Consider the following 12,386-nt stretch of genomic DNA (forward strand, 5'->3'; position numbering starts at 1 on the left):
CGCACACAACTTAAAAATACTTTCCCAACTAGTCGAATATTTTTATTAATATCAATCGAGCGATCATCTGAAGCAAACTCAAAGCAGTAACTAATTTAGGCAAATACTTTCTGAACAAGCGGGGCGATACATCACAGGAACACGTCTTTTTTATTCAGAACCCACTAGGAAAAAAAATGAGAGAGGGAAGCTGAGCTCCCATGCACTTTCGCCAAGGTTACGTCCGCAGGGAGTAGGGGATCCTACAATGGTCTTGGTGAAAAGTGAAAGTCATAAACAGACTCCAACAACTCAAGCCGGGAATTGAGGGTTCTAGCGCGTTTAAAGCTCGCATTTTTCTTACTCATCACATTTTTTTTGTAAATTGACTTTCATAATTCACACGACAGGTGGATAATAATAACATTCTAAACACGATAACATAATAATTTTATAATAAATAAAATGAGCACCGATATGATTTAATTAAGTGTAGAGGCGCACTGCAAAACAGAACAGACAATTGCGCTACACTGAAGAGATGGACGGATTTTGTACTCGTTACCATAAGTCATGGGAAGATGTGATAAAAAACTGCTTCGAAAAGGAGGAGCCTCGAAACGATTCAATTATCGCTGCATTTCAATACGTCCTAGACATGATCGTATTCGGAGATATGGCGCAAATTATGGAATTCAAGGTGCAAGAATTTGTATGCCGAATCTACAATAGTTATAAAAATACTTGCACGTCAACATCGGAAGGACCACTGGGATTGATGGTGGAGTTTTTGAGGTTTGCTAACGAAGAATTGAAATACAGTAGACCAAATGTAATTGTAATCATTGCAATGGGCATTGCATTAATCAAGAAAGCAATCAGATCAAATTATCATATACAAGCAGTCTATAATGCGCGATTCATTACGGATTTGTTGAAATTACACCTAACGGTTGAAATGGAAAATACATAAAAATCTTATCACGTGATATGTTCCACTAGAGCCTTTACACATTTATTTTCTTCTACCACTTCTTGCAATGATGTCGAATGAACAGAAGTTCAATATTGTCGTGCAAGGTCTGATGTATCATCACTTATTGAAACTCAACAAACATATCAATTGCGGTGGACCACCGGACGATTTTCATCTAATACTCTCTTGTACGCCATTCAAGAATTGCACTTCAACTTCCACAATAACTTGCACTTTGTTGCGATGAACTTGCAGTCTCTTATGATATTTCCTTTCTTTGTATGAAGATTCTTGAATGGCGTACAAGAGAGTGTTAGATGAAAATCGTCCGGTGGTGCACCGCAATCGATATGTTTGTTGAGTTTCAAGTGTGTGCATGTTTTACTGACAGTGGTGGCGCTACGAGCCAACATCATTACATTCCTTCAACCGTTATAATAGTAATAAAACCCTTGCAAACGTGACCCCCAAACCCCCTTTGCGAACAAAACACTATCACACACGTAAGTTCATGAGTAACAAGTTCCAAGTCCACAACTTCACGGGACGCCGCACTCGAGTGGACCTCCTAAGGGCCGGTGTAGCAGGTCTATAGCCGTGCTGGGTGTGTCAGACGCCGCTGTCGCCGGGTCCTGTCTACTTGAGCCAGGTAGCGGTGATCCTGGACCACCTGGGACTTGTGGTAACGGTGACGCTGGATTGTCTGGTGCCAAGGTTAGGGTCTCCGCCTCTGAGCTTAGACTAAGCTGTGGCTGATCTGGAGTGGCACCTGCACGGGAATCCTCTGGACCACGTGGCGATATCGGTGTGGATGCAGGAGACAGTATATGACTGTGTGAACCTCTCATGTGGTCCAAGTGACGATGCCAGGTAGTGCCATCAGCCAGTCGGAGGTCCGCAGACGATGCGCTCTTCTTTCCCTCTACTTCCGCAGGAACCCAGGTAGGACACTATCTGCGGGTGAAAACCCTGTCGCCTGGAACAGGTTCCGGCGAGCTTCGGAGCGTGTTGATCATGCCACAATTTTTGTTTCAGCTGATGATACACCACATTCTCTCGTAGGTTAGGCTGCAGGCAGTCCAGTGCAGTTTTCAGTTTCCTGCCGACCAAGAGTTCGGCTGGTGATAACCCAGTAACAGCATGCGGTTGGGAACGATAATGCAGCAGGAACCTCGCTATCTGCTTTTTGAAATCTCCCGCTACGCTCTTCTTTAGCTTCGCCTTGACAGTCTGCACCACCATTTCTGCGGCACCATTTGATGCTGCGTGGTACGGCGGAATGAGGAGCTGTTTGATGCGGTTCCGCTTTAGGAACGCCTTGTATTCGCTGCTCACGAACGCTGGCCCATTGTCCGAGACGATTAGGTCTGGAATGCCATGAGATGCAAAAATGTCCCGAAGGCAGGCGATAGTTGAAGACGACGATGGTGATCGTACTGGTATCACCTCTACCCATTTGGAGAATGCGTCTACTAAGACGAAAAAATATTGGCCCTTAAACGGACCACCGAAATCCACGTGCAGGCGGGACCATGGCTTCTCCGGAAAAGGCCATGTTGTCATTATCGCGCGCTTAGGCATCCGCTGCTGCTCTTGAAAGATATTGCAGCTACGAACAGCATCTGCAACTTGGGCGTCCAGCGCAGGCCACCATACATGGCTCCTAGCCACTGCCTTCATTTTTTCGATTCCCGGATGACCCTCGTGTAGGATCTGAAGAACAGTCTTTTGTAGCTTCTTTGGCACAACAACTCGGGCTCCCAGCAGGATGCACCCTTCGTGCAGACTCAGCTCGTGTAACCGGGCACGAAAGGAATTGAATTCTGCATCTGCAGGCAACTCTTTGCCGGCACGGCAGGCACGGCAACTCTTTGTCGGCACGGTATTTGCCACAAAACAACTCCATCTTGAAAGGTGTTTTCAATAGAATACTCCCCTTTTAAAGGTGTTTTTGTTTTTAAACGCCCATTATAAGAGTGTTTTATGAGGAATACACCTAATTAAAGTGTGTTTTAGAAAACGCCCTTCATTCGGGTGTAAAGGCAACACCGAAAAGGTGTGCGCCATGGGACAAGCCATTTACACCGAAAAAGTGTAAAAAAGTTTACTGTGTAGGGAAGACCATCTCGCGTTCTTGATTACCTTGAGGCGAAAAAGAAATTGGCGTTAGAGCAGCACAAACTGAAATATTTGTTCATGCTTTCAATAAATGCGATCAGACAATTTTGTTAGAAATAATCGTGCGCTTGCGTGTTTCTATATTTTTTATGTTTGTTCACGTCAAAAGTACAATGATTTCATCTGCAAAGCGTGTCATTATTGCTTCATTAAAATTGCTGCACTCATTAGTGCTGCAGTGTAGGCAGAAACATTCAGATATGCCAAACGAGTCATCGAACGTACCAGCCAGGGGAGGATCCAGACCCTGGGTTTGGGGGGAGGTTCTTTGTTGAAGCGCGTAGTGGGGTAGGGGAGAGAGGGAAATCCCATGTATAGATCCCTTTCTTTTTCTTAATAAACATATTCCCCCCCCCCCCCATGTATAGACTCACGTTTTGAGGGCGATCGCTCCCCCCCCCCCCTCCTCCCCGGGATTCGCACACTGGTACCAGTGAACTGCTTAAAAACGCCTCGCCGCAGGATAAGAGCTTCCCTTTCTAGCCACGAGTGCTTCCCTGCGTTATCAAAAACAAGGCGGCGTCCTTTGCTGGAGAGAAATTCTGCGTTTGCTTGTAGCGTCTAAGCAAGCCTACTGAATGGCGCGCCGCTGCTCTTCGCGTAGGAGGTCGGCACACACAATATCACGTTGGATAATTGGGGGATAGTACCTATTCGGGTGAATTTCGTCTTCTGCTTTTTTAAACTGATGTTCATTTTCATTCTGCGCTAACAGCTGAAAGCGAATCTGTCTCGGTTCAGAAAGTTCCGGGGGGAGCAACCCCCGTTAGAAAACTCATGGGGGAACTGTCCCCCCCCCCTGCCCCACATTCCGACGCCCGTGTGGTGGACTACACTTCCGGGTGTGCGGCCGAAACCTTCGAACCCACCTCCCCTCTTTCCGGCGTTTGCAGTATAACATATGGCATGAGAGTTGAACGAAATATGGTAGAGCGGCGCTCACCTCTAGCGTGTTCATCACGTGCACGGGCTTTGTTTGCAATGCCACGATACTGATAAGTGATAACGGATATCGTGACGGCGGAACGTCAGCTCCCCATTCGCTTGTTGACAACGAATGCCTGCACCCCCGCGCAGCATGGGGAAGACTAACAACGTACTTCGGCTGCCTCACGTTTTCGTGACAGTTCAGAACAGATTTACGTGACAGCTCAGGACAGCGTTTGCGTGACAGCTCACGTTCAGGTAGGTAGATTGAAGCGTTGTTTGGTAAACAGAACCCTCGTCGAACAGCTTGCAGGCTGGTCCCAACCATGTAGTCGCTCCGAACACAGCAGCAACATGCAAGCCGTGGAATCGCGACGCCATAGCAACTATTTAGTTTGAGGAGTAATCCGTCTCGATGTAATCTGTAATGCATCTGCGTGGGAGGAACAATTTATTTTCAAGCGTTAAACATGTTATAAGAGAACTGCAGTCCTCTGGCAGAGGACTTCAGTTTGGCAACAATGTGCAAGGTGATGGAAAGAAGCCGCCAAAATATCACTGGAGCGAAAAGAAGGACGACACAGCAGACTTCTCTTCATCCCAGTGTTATGGTGGCAGCTCCTTTCCATCGTGGACTGTTACCAGCCGCCCCGCTTCCATACATTCGTGTACGCGATGTTATTACGTATACGCTACAACGAAGCTATTTAATTTCAGCGTTTTGCGTGACCTTCCTTAAAAATATAAAATGCCAACTGCATGACGCATAACGCTTGGATCAAGGTAACGGCAGAAGGAATGCTTCAGTGAAGTGACGCAATATGATAGAAGCATATTTCCTATATGCTGTTAGATAGCGCGCATTCTATAACTAGCGCTCAGGGCTGTTTGGATTTAATCTGCATGGATTTTATCCGGTGGATTTTTTTTATTTTATCTACACAATGTTTTCCGGCTTTTAATAGATTTTGTCTAGATTAGATGTGGAAGACAAACCGAATTAAACATCACACGGAAAACTCCCGGTTTATTTTATCGTAGTGTTGGCTGTTTGCTAAAGCCCAGGTACGCGCAACATTAACTGTTAGCTTTTTTAACTTTGTAACTATTTAACTTATAACTTTTCAGATTGAACTTTTTTCTAGCTTTCTTCTACTTCCGCACATTCAGGGAAAGGCTTTCTTCTGAAGTACAACAGCTAATCCAGGCGTGTAGGATCTACACCATTGAACCAGGCGTGCATGGAACTCCACCTTTCGGAAAACAATAGAAACAGATACAATGTTGCTGGGACAGGCAGTTCCATAATCCGAAACAATGAGAGATCACCCGAAATCAAGAAGAGCAAAACACATTTGTTTTTACTCTATGTCACATTTCTATAGGCTTGTATATATATTCTCCAAAAATATCCGGGTTTTATCCTAAAAAGCCCACTGGAGAGGATCTTTAAAAAAAAATCCAGATTTTTTTCAACCCTGCTGGCACTGGCGGTAGTGAGTTGGAGCGCAGGTGGACGAGCGTTTATAATTGTGACGTGATGTGATAGAAAAAGAAAAAAAAATGGGGATGCGTTTATAATTGTTACCGGGAAAGTGACTCATAGTGGCGGCTGTCATAAAAATTATAAAGCATTAGCGCTGGCTCTCTCTCTCGCCACGAACGCGAGACGAACGCCACCAAGTACAGCCCGGGGGATCACTGCTGGACGTCTGCAGCATACTTTCTAAAATTACACGGTACCAAGTTCGATACGAAACGTACCCGTCCTGATCTACCAGAGTTTATACAGATCGACCACTCTGTGTCTATTACAACAATTTTGTGAGACCGTTGTAGTAAACCCTGCATATTTACGTTCGGTCCTTCGTGATGTGGTGGGACCAAGAATGCAGGAAACTCAGGTGGGCGAAAACCTCAGTGCAGCATACCCAGGGTTCTTCGTTTTCGGGTTAAACCCGATTTTTCACGATAACTGCCCCACGAACAAATTTTCAAGAATTCGGGTAAAACCCGATGTCTACCCGAAATCCTTGCGGTCCTTCAACTTGTCATCCTCGGTAAAACGTCGGAAAAGTGAACCATAACATCAGCAAAGAGAGCTATTTGTGACAACCTATTTGTCCGCCTTTTATAATCCCCTCCTGCAGGAGTCAAAGACGAGCTTTTGTGGAGCTCGAGCAAGTGCTCGTGTAAGTGCAAGTGGAAAACCCGGTTTGAATACCGCGGTCATTCACTATCCCAGTTCCGAGCGGAAATATAAAGATCACTGTTTCTCGTCCCAGTGTCACAGCTGTGGCTTGTTCTAATGACTTTTGTTTGACCCGAAAATTCCATGTCAAACAGACATGTCAAATGACATGTCAAACAGAGATCATAGCACCTGATTTCTCCCCGAATTCCCGTGAGTAAATAGCACCCGATTTTTCCCTCCCGAATTTGAAAAATCATAAAACCCGAAAACGAAGAACCCTAACTGCATACCGGAGGCTGGATAACGTTATGTAGTTTCTTCGAGAATGCCATCTTCCCCATGTTCCAAATACTGGAAGATGAGATTCGTGAAAAAGGAAGCGCCTTGTAACGCGAGCTGAAGTGTTCTCTGACCGGCAATCGGAGGATGTGAGTTGGAATCCCACTGCTGATGCCTTTTTTGTCATCATCCAGTTGGAGCTGAAGAGCGTTGGCCTTCCCAAACATGCCCCCTTTTTTTGCGCAGATGGGGCGGTCTGATGTTGTAAGGTAGTTTGGTTTGGTGTTGGCAGTTCCGCAGTTTGGTTCGGTCAATACAGACCTGCAAAATTTTGAAATTATATCTCCAGCAAAAAAAAAAAGAAAAGAAAAAGAAACGGGCTTAAAATATACGCGTGCTGGACGGCATATCCTCTCACAGCTCGTTCACAAAGCGACTCACGCGCATAGCTCTGCAACTCACGTGAAGGTCGACATGGCGTATCGGTGAGCTCGATCATGCCGCACATTAGTGTACTCCCAGATAACATCACACTTGTAGACAGAGCAGATGTGATGTTATCTGCTGTTCGTGGGTGTATGGGTGTTCGTGTCGTCCATCGGTGTGCCCAGGCTCAGGCTTTTACATTATGGACTAATATGCGGCATGATCGAGCTCCCCGATACGCCATGTCGAGCTTCACGTGAGTTCGTAGTCGCGGCACGATCAGATGAATGTGATCGTGAGTTTCGCGGCCCGAAATGCCGAGCTATGCCACGCGGGCTAGCTGGCCGGTGAGGCAGGGTCCAATGACAACGTGGAGATACATCACCTGATTGCGAGTCGCCTTTCTTTTGTAAGATAATTTCCATTCAACTTATCTCCACAATGTGTTCTTTTGTCATAGGACACCCCGGATGATATACCCTCCGCTGTCGAGTGCATTCAGGTGATTTCCCGAAACTCCCGGATTACAGTTCATCACATGCTAAGAACACTTCGTGCGGTAGCGTCGGAAGGAATCACACGTGCACTCGTAGATCTGCCCTGAATGAACGATCCGTCTAGAAATACAGTGAACACGGGCAGGTTTATGACATCTGCGTGATTCGTCGCGAGGCCACGCAGGTCCAGGCCGTGTAGCTCGACTGTCTTAGATTTTGCTAAAAAAAAAAATGAATGTGCGCATTCTCTGAAGAGTGGATACATGGGGTATAGACTTTCTTTCTCCGGATTTTGCTTCCTTGAACCCTGAGCGCTCCACGAACGCGGAGCCCTCAGTGAAATGTGTTCGGTACGCGTCCCCTTTCCGACATATACAGGGTGTTTCACCTAACGTGATAAAAAATTCTAACTGGCGACGTACTCGCCGGAGGATTGTGGGACTTTCGGCAACTACCTTCTGGGAACTTTTGCCACCATTGAGGAAGGCTTTGGACAGGGAAATTTGTTTTGACTATCCTTGAACTTTGAAACTCAATTGAACTTTGAAAATTGCCAAGCGAACCTCACTTTCTTTTTTTTTTAAACAGAAATATGAAGTCCTCTACAGATAACCACAGGCCCAACAAAAACTATGCACAGTATCCCAACAGAAATAGTCGAAAAAAAAAAATTCGTCGAAATTACGCTTTAGGTCCGCCTGCTTGATTTTCGCAAAGAAGCGCCCGCTATACATGTTTGAAACAGCAGCCGGCCCACCCAATGTGAGTCTACGTAGCCCACGCTTCTTTCACCGCTTGTTAGTTATCTTTTTTTTTTTCATATTTCTCTTTAATCCACCCCGTCCTTCTTTCATCTTTTGTTAGTTTATCATTTTTTTATTTTTTTTTTTCGTGGTACGTTAAAGGCCATTGGGCACTACATAACGGACGGCGGACACAGCACATATAAGAACACACTAGGTACATACTATATGGGTTAACATGGGTTATATAAATAAATTTTTACAAAGACAATTTATTTCCTAATTCCTTTTCTTGTCTCTTTATTTATTTCTTATTTCTTAAATTTATTTATTTATTTATTTATTTCCGGAATAGCAAGCCGACGTCCCGTTTGGCTGACCTTTCCCCCGTTTTTTTTTTCCTTTTCGTCTAATAAATATATCACCCCCCCCCCCCCCACGCTACCTGTAGAGATAATTTCTAACACGAAGCGCTGAAAAAAAAAACTCAATCCTGTGTTACAAACAGGTTGATCTTACAATGCAAGCACCTGTTTTTAACACAAATGACATAAGCGAACTGTCGGCTTTTCTTTGACTGCGCTATGTGTTACAAAGTAAGTAACTACGTCAATCAAAATGAGATGTTGATTTGCCACCTGCATTTGTATTCTATTTATACCGCACGTAGAACGAGTCCCTCGTATTTCGATACGGGTAATTTCTGCTTAGCGATGTTAGAGTTAACGACGTAACACAAATGGGTCAAAATATCCAAGCCTGGCGAACCCTCAGACGAGTCAAAAGATCCAACCGGGTCAAGAGAACCTCCGAGTCAAGAGATCCATCGGTGGATCTCTTGACTCGATGGATCTCTTGTCCCGTTGGATCTCTTGACGTGGATTCCACGTCAAGAGATCCAACGGGACAAGAGATCCATCGAGTCAAGAGATCCACCGATGGATCTCTTGACTCGGAGGTTCTCTTGACCCGGTTGGATCTTTTGACTCGTCTGAGGGTTCGCCAGGCTTGGATATTTTGACCCATTTGTGTTACGTCGTTAACTCTAACATCGCTAAGCAGAAATTACCCGTATCGAAATACGAGGGACTCGTTCTACGTGCGGTATAAATAGAATACAAATGCAGGTGGCAAATCAACATCTCATTTTGATTGACGTAGTTACTTACTTTGTAACACATAGCGCAGTCAAAGAAAAGCCGACAGTTCGCTTATGTCATTTGTGTTAAAAACAGGTGCTTGCATTGTAAGATCAACCTGTTTGTAACACAGGATTGAGTTTTTTTTTTCAGCGCTTCGTGTTAGAAATTATCTCTACAGGTAGCGTGGGGGGGGGGGGGTGATATATTTATTAGACGAAAAGGAAAAAAAAAACGGGGGAAAGGTCAGCCAAACGGGACGTCGGCTTGCTATTCCGGAAATAAATAAATAAATAAATAAATTTAAGAAATAAGAAATAAATAAAGAGACAAGAAAAGGAATTAGGAAATAAATGATAAACTAACAAAAGATGAAAGAAGGACGGGGTGGATTAAAGACAAATATGAAAAAAAAAGATAACTAACAAGTGGTGAAAGAAGCGTGCGCTACGTAGACTCACATTGGGTGGGCCGGCTGCTGTTTCAAACACGTTGATTATTGAAACACTTCTCGTATCACAGCAGGCTCGTGGTCGAAGAGCCAAGTGGCTGTTGTGGACACACGTTCTACATGGCGGGAACCGTCTGATCATGGACTCTCTCAGGGTACGAAAGATAGCTTCATATGCCCGAACATCTTTTGTGTGTGTGTGTGTGTCTGTGTATGTGTGTTTCTGTATCAATTTTTCCCGCCGTCCACAAAAGGACATAGACAAAGCACTTTGCGGCTGTGCCCATTATTATTGGTATCAAACTTCAGTTCTGGCATAACGTGGGAACGGCTGCGCCAATGGACGCAAAAGTACAAAGATGACTCTGAGTCCAGCAGTATACCCTGCATTTTGGGGTTGAGGTCAATGAACGTGACAGGTCAACGTTGATTGGAAAGCACAGCCAGGCAGTATTTTCCCGCACGGTCAGTAAAAGAATACAATAACGCGACAAGGGTGGGGGCCAATGAAAAGAACGCGACAAGGATAAGTTTTAAGCCCTGCGGCCTACGATTCTTTTTAAGTTGAGCTCAATATTCTTGGCAACAAGTATCCGTTCTGGCGTGTTAGCATAGCGTGTTACGGCGCTAGGGGCATGGACATAAACGTGCAAAGGCAAAAGGGGGACTCGCCGCCGTAACCTACAGCACAACCACAGGATTTTCTCGCTTACTTTTTGTGCGTGTCCGTGTGTGGTAAGAAGAGAGAAAACACCGAAAAGACTTCACTGTTACTGGGCATATTACTTCCTAACTTAATACTACGTACAGCGCAATCGTTCTGCAATGAACATGGTAAGGGATAGACTTTCTTTTCTGTCGGGAATCATGACCAGTATATGACGCTTTGACTGGTTAGATCTCTTGACTCGCCTGTCACGTGACCGGTTGGATCTCCTGACTCGATGGATCCCTTGACTGGTTGGATCTCTTGACCGGGTTGGAACTCTTGACGCTTTGGATCTTTTGACTCGCCTGTCACATGACCGGTTGGATCTCTTGACTCGATGGATCTCTTGACTCGTTGGATCTCTTGACCGGAAGCGGTCAGCAGAATCAAGGTCAAAGCCGGGGAAGGGAAGGTAAAACAAGAGGCGGAGACACTTCCTCCTTTAGACATTAGACGCACATGTCACGCGGGCTTCTTTGCGAAAATCAAGCAGGCGGGGCTAAAGTGTAATTTTCACGAATTTTTTTCGACTATTTCTGTTGCGATACTGTGCATAGTTTTTGTTGGGTCTGTGGTTATCCATGGAGGACTTCATATTTCTGTAAAAAAAAGTGACGATCGCTTGGCAATTTTCAAAGTTCAATTGAAAAAATAAATTTCCCTGAATTAAAAATTGTTCAAAGCCTTCCTAAATGGCGGCAAAGGTTTATAGAAGTTAATTGCCGAAAGTCCCACAGTCCTCCGGCGAGTACGTCGCCAGTTAGAATTTTTTATCACTTTTTGTGAAACACCCTGTATACATATATGCGTCCCCTTTCCTGTAGTGTTAGATGGGAAGGATCGCTAAGGATAAGCTACAGCGATCTAGCTTATTGGAGACAGCATAGAAGGAGAATAAACCTGCTTTTCGTGATGACAGATCTGAAACAGAACACATTTTTGACCAAGTTCCCGGTTAATTTTAGGCACGTTACCAACCTCGCAGGGCCCCGAAACAATTTTGGCATTTAAGCTATAAAGATCGGTTTCCCTAACAATACGAAGCACATCTCTGACTACCGTGTAAAATTGAAAGAAAATCGTAACTATCGGCGATGCGTAAGAAATACTTTTCGTACACCTCCCATACCTGAAGTCCATCACTTGACACCTGTAGAATTGACCCTTTGCTATAACTACGGTTCTGGGTTTTCGGATTTATAAAAAAAAAATCGTCAAACGTACGCCTGTAAAATTTAAAGTTATTCGGATTTATTTGAAAAGCCCCGCATTTCGCGCTTATCGTGGACCACGGTTTGTTGTTGTCACACGACACTTTGTGGCATTCTAGCAGTGACCACGTGATTGTGACACAACGGCCACGTATATTTCGATTACGCTGTATATCACGAAAAGAAAAGAGCATAATGGCAATTGAAAAGCTTAATAATCATTAAATACACGGTACGCGCACGATTATTTGCGGGAAATGTTATTACACGCGTACTGACGTCGGGAAATCGGAATCGTGAAACTATGGTGGGCTAGAAGGACTGGTGTGCCGTTCGGTGGTTGTCATATGTACCAGCCGATGTTCCTGCCGAGAGATGGCGCCAAGCGTATCTCGGCGCTATGCGATCTAATCGCCTCTCGCGGCTCATTTCAGTGCTACTCGTCATGTGATTACATACCTGCCGTTAACCCATGAGCGTGCCTTTTCTTTGCTCTGAATGCAAAATGCCCCTTGAGTGTCACCTGCAGGAGCAAACGAATGGCACACCTAGATATCACTGCTGACATTCGTCGGCGCGTCCCTATCAGCCCTCGTGTCTGGGACACGTGTACTTTGATAACGATAAAGACGTGTTCGAGCAGCCGGTTCTGCCTTTGGGTAGTGATATTCGTGATA

At 45.0% G+C, this 12,386-nt stretch overlaps 1 protein-coding gene across 5 annotated transcripts in view; it reads left to right on the top strand.

Annotated features, from left to right (window-relative positions):
• Positions 1 to 4,129: 4,129 nt before the first annotated feature.
• The window catches only part of LOC135373761 (uncharacterized), a 45,899-nt gene continuing 37,642 nt past the window's right edge, over positions 4,130 to 12,386 (top strand). For 3 of the 5 annotated variants that reach the window (XM_064606846.1, XM_064606845.1, XM_064606849.1), the window contains exon 1: positions 4,131 to 4,318. The gene's annotated coding sequence lies outside the window, so the exon portion shown is untranslated. Of the gene's footprint in view, positions 4,319 to 9,922; positions 9,945 to 12,386 lie in introns of those variants that run through there. The other 2 variants (XM_064606850.1, XM_064606847.1) reach the window with 2 other exon arrangements.

Source organism: Ornithodoros turicata, unplaced genomic scaffold, assembly GCF_037126465.1.
Source record: "Ornithodoros turicata isolate Travis unplaced genomic scaffold, ASM3712646v1 Chromosome31, whole genome shotgun sequence".
Classification (NCBI taxonomy): Eukaryota; Metazoa; Arthropoda; class Arachnida; order Ixodida; family Argasidae; genus Ornithodoros; species Ornithodoros turicata.